Source organism: Triticum aestivum, chromosome 3D, assembly GCF_018294505.1.
Source record: "Triticum aestivum cultivar Chinese Spring chromosome 3D, IWGSC CS RefSeq v2.1, whole genome shotgun sequence".
In the NCBI taxonomy this organism is placed as follows: domain Eukaryota; kingdom Viridiplantae; phylum Streptophyta; class Magnoliopsida; order Poales; family Poaceae; genus Triticum; species Triticum aestivum.
In genome coordinates, this window is record NC_057802.1 from 359,388,069 (window position 1) to 359,395,348 (window position 7,280).

General features: G+C 45.4%; 1 long non-coding RNA gene across 2 annotated transcripts; it reads left to right on the plus strand.

Moving 5' to 3' along the window:
• The first annotated feature begins 1,301 nt into the window (after positions 1–1,301).
• On the plus strand, positions 1,302–5,719 carry LOC123078883 (uncharacterized). 2 transcript variants are annotated; one of them, XR_006437753.1, is made up of 5 exons: positions 1,302–1,683; positions 1,751–1,925; positions 2,855–3,050; positions 3,789–5,183; positions 5,314–5,719. It is a non-coding gene; the product is annotated as an uncharacterized lncRNA (long non-coding RNA). The 2 variants fall into 2 exon arrangements; XR_006437754.1 differs by having other exon boundaries at positions 1,307–1,683; positions 2,855–2,953.
• Positions 5,720–7,280: the final 1,561 nt, after the last annotated feature.

Below are 7,280 nucleotides of genomic sequence, written 5' to 3' on the forward strand. Positions count from 1 at the left end.
TATTACAAGTTTATTATTTTTCCTGGTAACTTGGTCACATATAATGACACAATGCGAAGGTTTTCCAATTTTTTGATTTTTTTTGAATTTTTCATACCCGTTTCAAAATGCGGTCAAAACAGCGGGAATGACCGTTCCTAGCTAGTGGTTGAATCTTGGAATTTTTTGGTGTTTCTCTGATTAAATAGATACTTTTGTACCTAGAAATGATTTTTGGAAAAAATAAATAGCAAACTATGAGGCAGCTGCAGTTCAAATTTGACCCGCTTCCAGCTAAAACGGCGGAAATTTGTCTTTTTCACCAGAGGTGGATCAAAACTTTTTACACCCAACCATTTGGTCAATTGTGCATTAAATATGGCCTAGTATTTTATAAAAATGATTTGGTCCAATTTTGCAACAATTATTTGGTAGGTTCTTCACAAAAAAACCTCATTTGGGGCACTCGAAAAATGGAAAATGATTTTTTCGTCCAAAGAAAATGAAAACTTCCTTAGGCAATATTGTTTGCCATTCCAAGATGCACCATTGTGCTCAATATGAGATCATTTCTTTGAATTTTTCATGTGAAAAAGTAGAAAATGACCCCCCCCTAAAAACTCATTTCTCATAACAATTTTTAAAAGATATTTGTCTTATTCCAATTTCAAGTTTGTTAGTTTTCCTAAAAACTATGTCACATTTGGTGACACAATGAGAATGTTTCTTTTTGAATTTCTCATATCATAAAATTGTTTATATGATTCAACACCTTTTTTTGAAAAATATGGTTCAACACCTTATTTTTAGTCGATTACGACCAATTTAGAAGGTCATAACGTGTACTGCGTTCTGATTGGTCCATGGACATGTCACGCGGATCGTGCTCAAACGCCGTCAGATGCTCTTGGATCCGATGGCAGCCCTTTCTCCCTCACCCCTCCCCTCTTTGTCTCAAAAAAAGAAAAAGAAAAAGAAAACTCCCTCACCCTCTCACCCCACGAACCCTAGCGCTCCAGATCCGCCACCCACCTCACGCGCTCCCTCTCCCCCATCGCCGCCGCCACCCCGCCGATCCCATCCCTCCCGATTCAGATCCATTCTCCCCGATTCAGATCCGACCCCGCCGCCCGCGCCCGCGCGCCACCATTCGCTCCTCCTCGCCTCCTAGAGGACGTCTGCCGCTCTTCCTCCGCCCGTCCCGGAGGCCTCGGTCGGCGCCCTCCGCCGCAGGGCCGCCGCGCTCGTCCCGCCCTCGGCGCCGCACCTCCTTTTCCTCATGGCCTCGCACCTCCCCGATCCGTGTTCCTCGCACGCTCACCGCTTCGCCTCTGTCTCCCACCACGCCGCACGCCCCACGCCGGAAAAGGGAAGGCGAGCCACCTCCGCCCTCCCCTCGCCCCCGCGCTGGTCCCACCGCCGAGCCCAGTTCCCCTCACTTCTCCGTCCAGGCGCCGTCGCCATCAATCGATCTCCCGAGCAAGCGACCTCCCTCCCCGATCTACTCGTTGGCTATGGCGGACGAGCCGGAGGGGCGAGGGGCGGGGGAGCGTGGACGCCAACTGGCGCCCCACCCAAGACTCAGATCCCGCCACCGCGGCCGCCGGAGGCGGGGTTGACCCGAACGCACCGGCGCCCCACCGCCGGAGGTGACTGGCGCTCCGGGCTCCATCCCGACGCCCGCGCTAGGATCGTCAGTAAGATGTAAGCGGCGACCTCAATCTTTGATTTGATCCTTCATCCCCTTGATTTATTGGAGCACTCCTTCCAGATCCAGTCGCACTCCTCATCCAGCTCCATGTCTCCTGGTGCGGCGGCACAGTGGGAGGATGTGAACGCGCGGCCGCCCAGGGGTGGTGGTGGTGGTGACCTGCCTGCTCGTCCCTCGTCCTCATCACCGGCCTCTCCGAGGTCGCTGCTGGGGCAATCTCCATGGGCCCTTGAGGGTAATTTTTGATCCCTCCTCCGCAATTGTAATTCTGCAGTAGTACAAGGCTTCCTTCTAGGATAATGCCCGACTGTATTAGACTGCATGTACTGCTAATAGTGAATCTACAGTAGCATTTCTACAAATCCTAGCTAGTGATGAATACTTTTCATTGCATGGCCTGACTAATGACTTGCATTGGAGCCATTTATTAATCTCGTACTACTAGTTGAGCTTCCAAATGTAACTTATGGAAATATCAGGTTATCCTATGATGCAGAAATCTCGTATTTGCTGCACCTTTCCAGTTTATTAAGGAAGCACTGAGCTAGCTTGAGCAGTAAAAAATGAACACTTGGTACCATTTACTACAACCCCTGATTTTGCTACATCATTTTTATAGTTCAAAAAATCTGGGGCTATACATTATTATTGCATATTTATTGCAGACTGACTGACTGTAATAGTATTCAGAAAATCAGGTTGATGGTCAGATTAGCCCCTTTCAAATTTCATATATTAATCAATGGAGCACTAGCAGCCAACCTTGGAGATGGGCGTGCAAGTGTCTGACCTCCAACCCTGAATGTGTTCTTCCCATATTTCTACAGCCAATAGTACCAAACTGCCATTACAAACATGTCACTCCACTAGCTAGCCGGCAACTCAGTCTTAGTTTCCAAGCAAAAACAAAGCATCTTTCGCCTTTGGCTTCTTATTGGCGTTATCAATGGCTGACATGTTTTGATATACTCAATCCTGCAATTTCTGTTACCGATTTTCAGCTTGACCCACTGTTTTGGTCAGTGATTTGCATTACTCTTGCCGCTGCTCTGCTCTGTACATACATAACCTAGGACTCTTATCTGTATTACATATTTTTAGCTTGACCCACTGTTTTATTAAGTGAATTCCATGCAAACAACTAACTTTCTCTTGTTCATGTAGATGGAGTAGGAGGATGAGCAGCAGCAAATGAGCCTGATGGTGAAGAAGCACCTGATGACCAGAACTCGTTCAAGAGCTCTTTTGTCCTTCCAAAACAGGGTCTTGATGTCCCCCTTACAGAAAAATGTTCATACATGTTCCTGCATGATGCGTGTGTGCATGTTGGATGGTCATATTCTAGTGTACTAGCTAGCTAGTAAGCTTGTTTTGCTACCGGATGATTGAATGTCATCTCAGTTTTTACCTCATGTAGCTCACCGCCTAATTTGTAGGTAAAGATACCGTTGGCATATATTATCAGCAGCATTTTTTCATAAACAAAATAAAAAATGTTGATTTAGGTCCAGAATGTGTATTATCTCCATGTTGTTGGCTAGATGGTAATGGCTCATCAGAATAGACACACACACATGAACGCTATTATTTCTCTTCAGAGAAACCAAGCCAGTATTCTGATCCTCCTAGCCACTGCACATGCCTGTATTCATATGGCCATTGTGGATAATTCTATGCTTTAATAATTCTCCTTATATATCACTGTTTATTAGTAGGAGATTTCTTCTGCTTGGCCATAACAACAATTTCATGTTGTTTCTTTTGTAATTCGATGGTTGACAGTCTCATATATTACACTAGCTAATATATTACAATGGAATGAATCAACTACTCTCATGGTCAGTCCCATCCCATCTAGCATTATTTACCGTCTATTTGTCTGTATGTATTTACTTTGGAAAAAATTCAGTCTGCACATCTGCATCTGCATTGCACAAGTACAGATACATCCGCCCCTGCTATTTTCTTGTTATACATTACATAGATGCATACATACGCCAGGCTATTTCTGTGTCTGTCTGTCTGACCTCTCAAGGATGCATATCTCGTTCGTATGTACTGCATTTTGTAACAATTTCGTTTTCCTCAATACTTACAGGATGCTGCGCTCGCTACTTACATGTTTTCTGATGCCGCAACAAAGGACTATATGTGGTTTCTTCAGTGGGACTGTTGCTGTCGCTCCTCATGTTCAATAACATTTCAGCATTGGACCTGCTAGTCACCCAAGCCAAGCCTCGCATCGCTTCAATAAAGCGATACTTCTTCCAATCAACCCCTACTTCGGCTCTGCTCTTTTTTCCATCTTCTCTTATTTAAGCTAAGAAAGATTCTGAGTTTGCATCCATCTCATTACACTAGCTAGCACAATATATTAGTTAATGCAACTCTACTACATATCAATTTCCCCTACTGGATTGGTTCTATATTTTTAAAGTTGTTTCGTGGTGCATGAGCCCAACCTGAAGAAATATAGGCTTATGATGACTATTTTCCTTCTTAAGTAATCATAGTTGTTGGCTTCGGTAGCTTGCTGAATATGCTTTAGTTATATATAGAAATGACGTGCCTTCTATGCTTAAATGATTGTTTGGCTCTATATAATTGTTGACATGAATATCTTGACTTCCCAAACAAGTATTGGGCTGTACCTATGCATACAGATTATCCTAACAGAACTAAAAATAAAAATTGAAGCATGAAATAAGCAATAAGTGGCTGATTTTTATTTGCATGTTAAGCGAAAAGTTGTAGCCAAGGCTTATATATTACAAAATATTGTCACACCTCTGAGCTTCTACTGTTGTTAGGGACATCGTAGTGTGATCTTCATGATTTTTCGCTTGAAGATGTACTGATTCATTAGTCAAGCAGAGACCGAAGTCATCTTTTGCTACTGCTAGCTCTATGGATGTTTATTTACGTGCAACTTCTGCCAGCTCTAACTTGGTTATATAGTAGTTCAATTCAGTCAATCTGTTGGAACTAGTTTGTCTATTACTTGTATCCAGATTTTATATCCTGCCCTATGCCATTGTCGACTTGCTTAGGTACATAATTGTTATCTCTTGCAATCTGGTATTGATGATTGTCAATGTATTCATTTATACCTTTCTAGTGTACCTTGTATGTGACCCAGCTGATCTGTATATCAATGCTCTGTTTCCAATAGATGTATGCTGATGCCTGATGGCTGATTCCTTAAAACTTCACTGTTGCAGTAGCATTTTTCCTTAGTGCATAGATGTATGAGCGATCACTTATGCTTGAAACCTTGCTCTCTTTCCCAGGAACCATCGTGGTCTGCGTCACTACTGGGGCAGGAGAGGAAAGACTGTTGGTGTCTCCAGGAAGCGATAAACTGCTTCACAAGGATCCCCGCATAGCTTCACTACTACTGTGTTGGTCCATTTCCAGAATCGTAAGGAGTGTTCTTGTTTATACGATTACCTTGGATGATGCTTTTGCTTAAGGAGAGGCTCAAGAAGATCAAGTATAAACTCCTCCCCCTCTTGTTTGTTTTTGCTTCATACTGTTTGGTGGTTGATACATTACTGTGCAAGTTCTATGGTATGTGAGTTCTTTCTGTTGCTACAAGCATTGTCACAACATGTCATGTGCAGGGAGCTCCGCATCCGAGTTTCAGCCATCCTCTACAGCAAGGAGCTCTGGGCCAAAGGAGCAAGCAGCGCTGCTAGTTCCTTGATGCCAGATCGAGTAAGATGGCGCACCATGGCGTGTGGTGGCGTATTTTGCTTCCGAGAACAGTACTGTTTATTTGAAGTGAGATGTACTCGTCTAGTGCCTGGCAAAAAAATGAAGGATGAAGTGTCATGTACTGTCTATGTTGTAGTGAGCTGTAGTAGGAGTGAAATGAAAATGTATCTGCTGTTGTATGTGCTATTTCGCTGTAATGTATTGTGTACATTTTACTTGAACATTAAATTCTCCAGAAAAAATGTTCTTACTGGACCTGATAGTGGCCACGGCCCAAATATACTTGTACTATTAAGATGCCATGGCCCAAAATAACCTGGGCTGAAAAGCTATTCAGAATTATTATAAGCAGGCCTCGACTCAAATAGAAAATAGAAACAAAAAGGAAACAAACTATGTGGAAAGGTAAAGGCCCATTATAGAAAAGGCCCAAAAACATCAAGCAAAAAAATATCATAAAATGCTGAATTAATGGGCTTGGCCCATGTAGAACACCGAATTGGACCGGGCTGAATCTTACCAACGACCAATTCAATTGGTCGCAATTTTGCCACGTCAGATTGCCACGTCGGATCCGACGTGGCCTGGGCAGACAACCAGTGACCAAAACAAAAGGTCATGGGTTCAACGACCTTCTGTTTTGGTCGTAAATGTTTACGACCTTCTCACAGAGAAGGTCGTTAATTTCAGTTTACGACTGCTAGCTTTTGACCTTTTGTTTTTGGTCACAAAAAGGTAGCAAATGAAAAACAATGACCTTTCAGTGACCAATAGTCAAGGTCACAAGTTGACATATTTCTTGTAGTGCAAAAAGGCCGTCACCCTTGAGCCTGAGAGTTCCGACGCCATCAACCACATTGGAACCAAGGCTCGGGAGGTGCCTCCGTGGTGGCATGCAGATCTTTGTGAAGACAAAGGGCCTACAAGGCCTAGATGAGAACCAGAAGACAAGGCGACAGCGAGGCTCCTTGCCGAGGACGCCCGCGAGGCCTCGGCAAGGCTCCTGCCGTAGGTACCCACGAGGCCCCGGCAAGACTCTTGCCGAGGGCACTCGCAAAGCCCCGGCAAGACCCTTGCCGGGAATATCAGCAAGACCGCGGCAAGGCCTTGCCGCCCCGTCGCCGCCCCAGCTCAGTGGCCGACCCACCAATTAAGCGGGTACCCACATGGTAGTACGTGGCTCCTAATCCAACTAGTCAAGCACATGCGTGGTGGTATGCAGATCTTCGTGAAAACCCCGCCACCGCACCAGCTTAGGCCTGGACGCATGTTGGAGCAAGGCAAAGCGGCGACAGACGGGACGGGCTTCACTGCCATCCCCGATAAAGTAAGAGGACACCTAAGTAGCGCATTTAATGCGTTTCATCCTATAATGTCAGGCGATAAGCTTGTACACTGTACAACTTTCCACCTCCTGTGTGCCACTGTGGCAGCCCCTTTGACTATAAAAGGAGGCCCGCGGCATACTGAGAGAAGATTGGGACTTCTTGGACCCTACGCGCTTTGTAGCTAGTTCAAGAACACCAGATAAACACAAGCCAGCAGGAGTAGGGTATTGCGCATCACTTGCGGCCCGAACCTGGATAAAATTTCCCGTGTTGGTCTCTTAAACTCGCTCTTTCCACAACCCCACGCCCGCCGACCGTAGAAGGGATTCCCCGTGATCCCATAGGTGTCGTTTCCACGGACATCCTTTGGCGCGCCAGGTAGGGGCTGAAGGCTGTGAGAATCCGGTTTCGGAGCCAACCTATCGACTCCCTTGTCGCGGTGACTCGAGAAGAGAAGGCGGCATCAATCAATCGCACTCTGGTGCCGTCCTCGGCGGCAACGATCATCTGCGTGGCCGCAAAAAGCTAAGTCATGCAAAACTTTG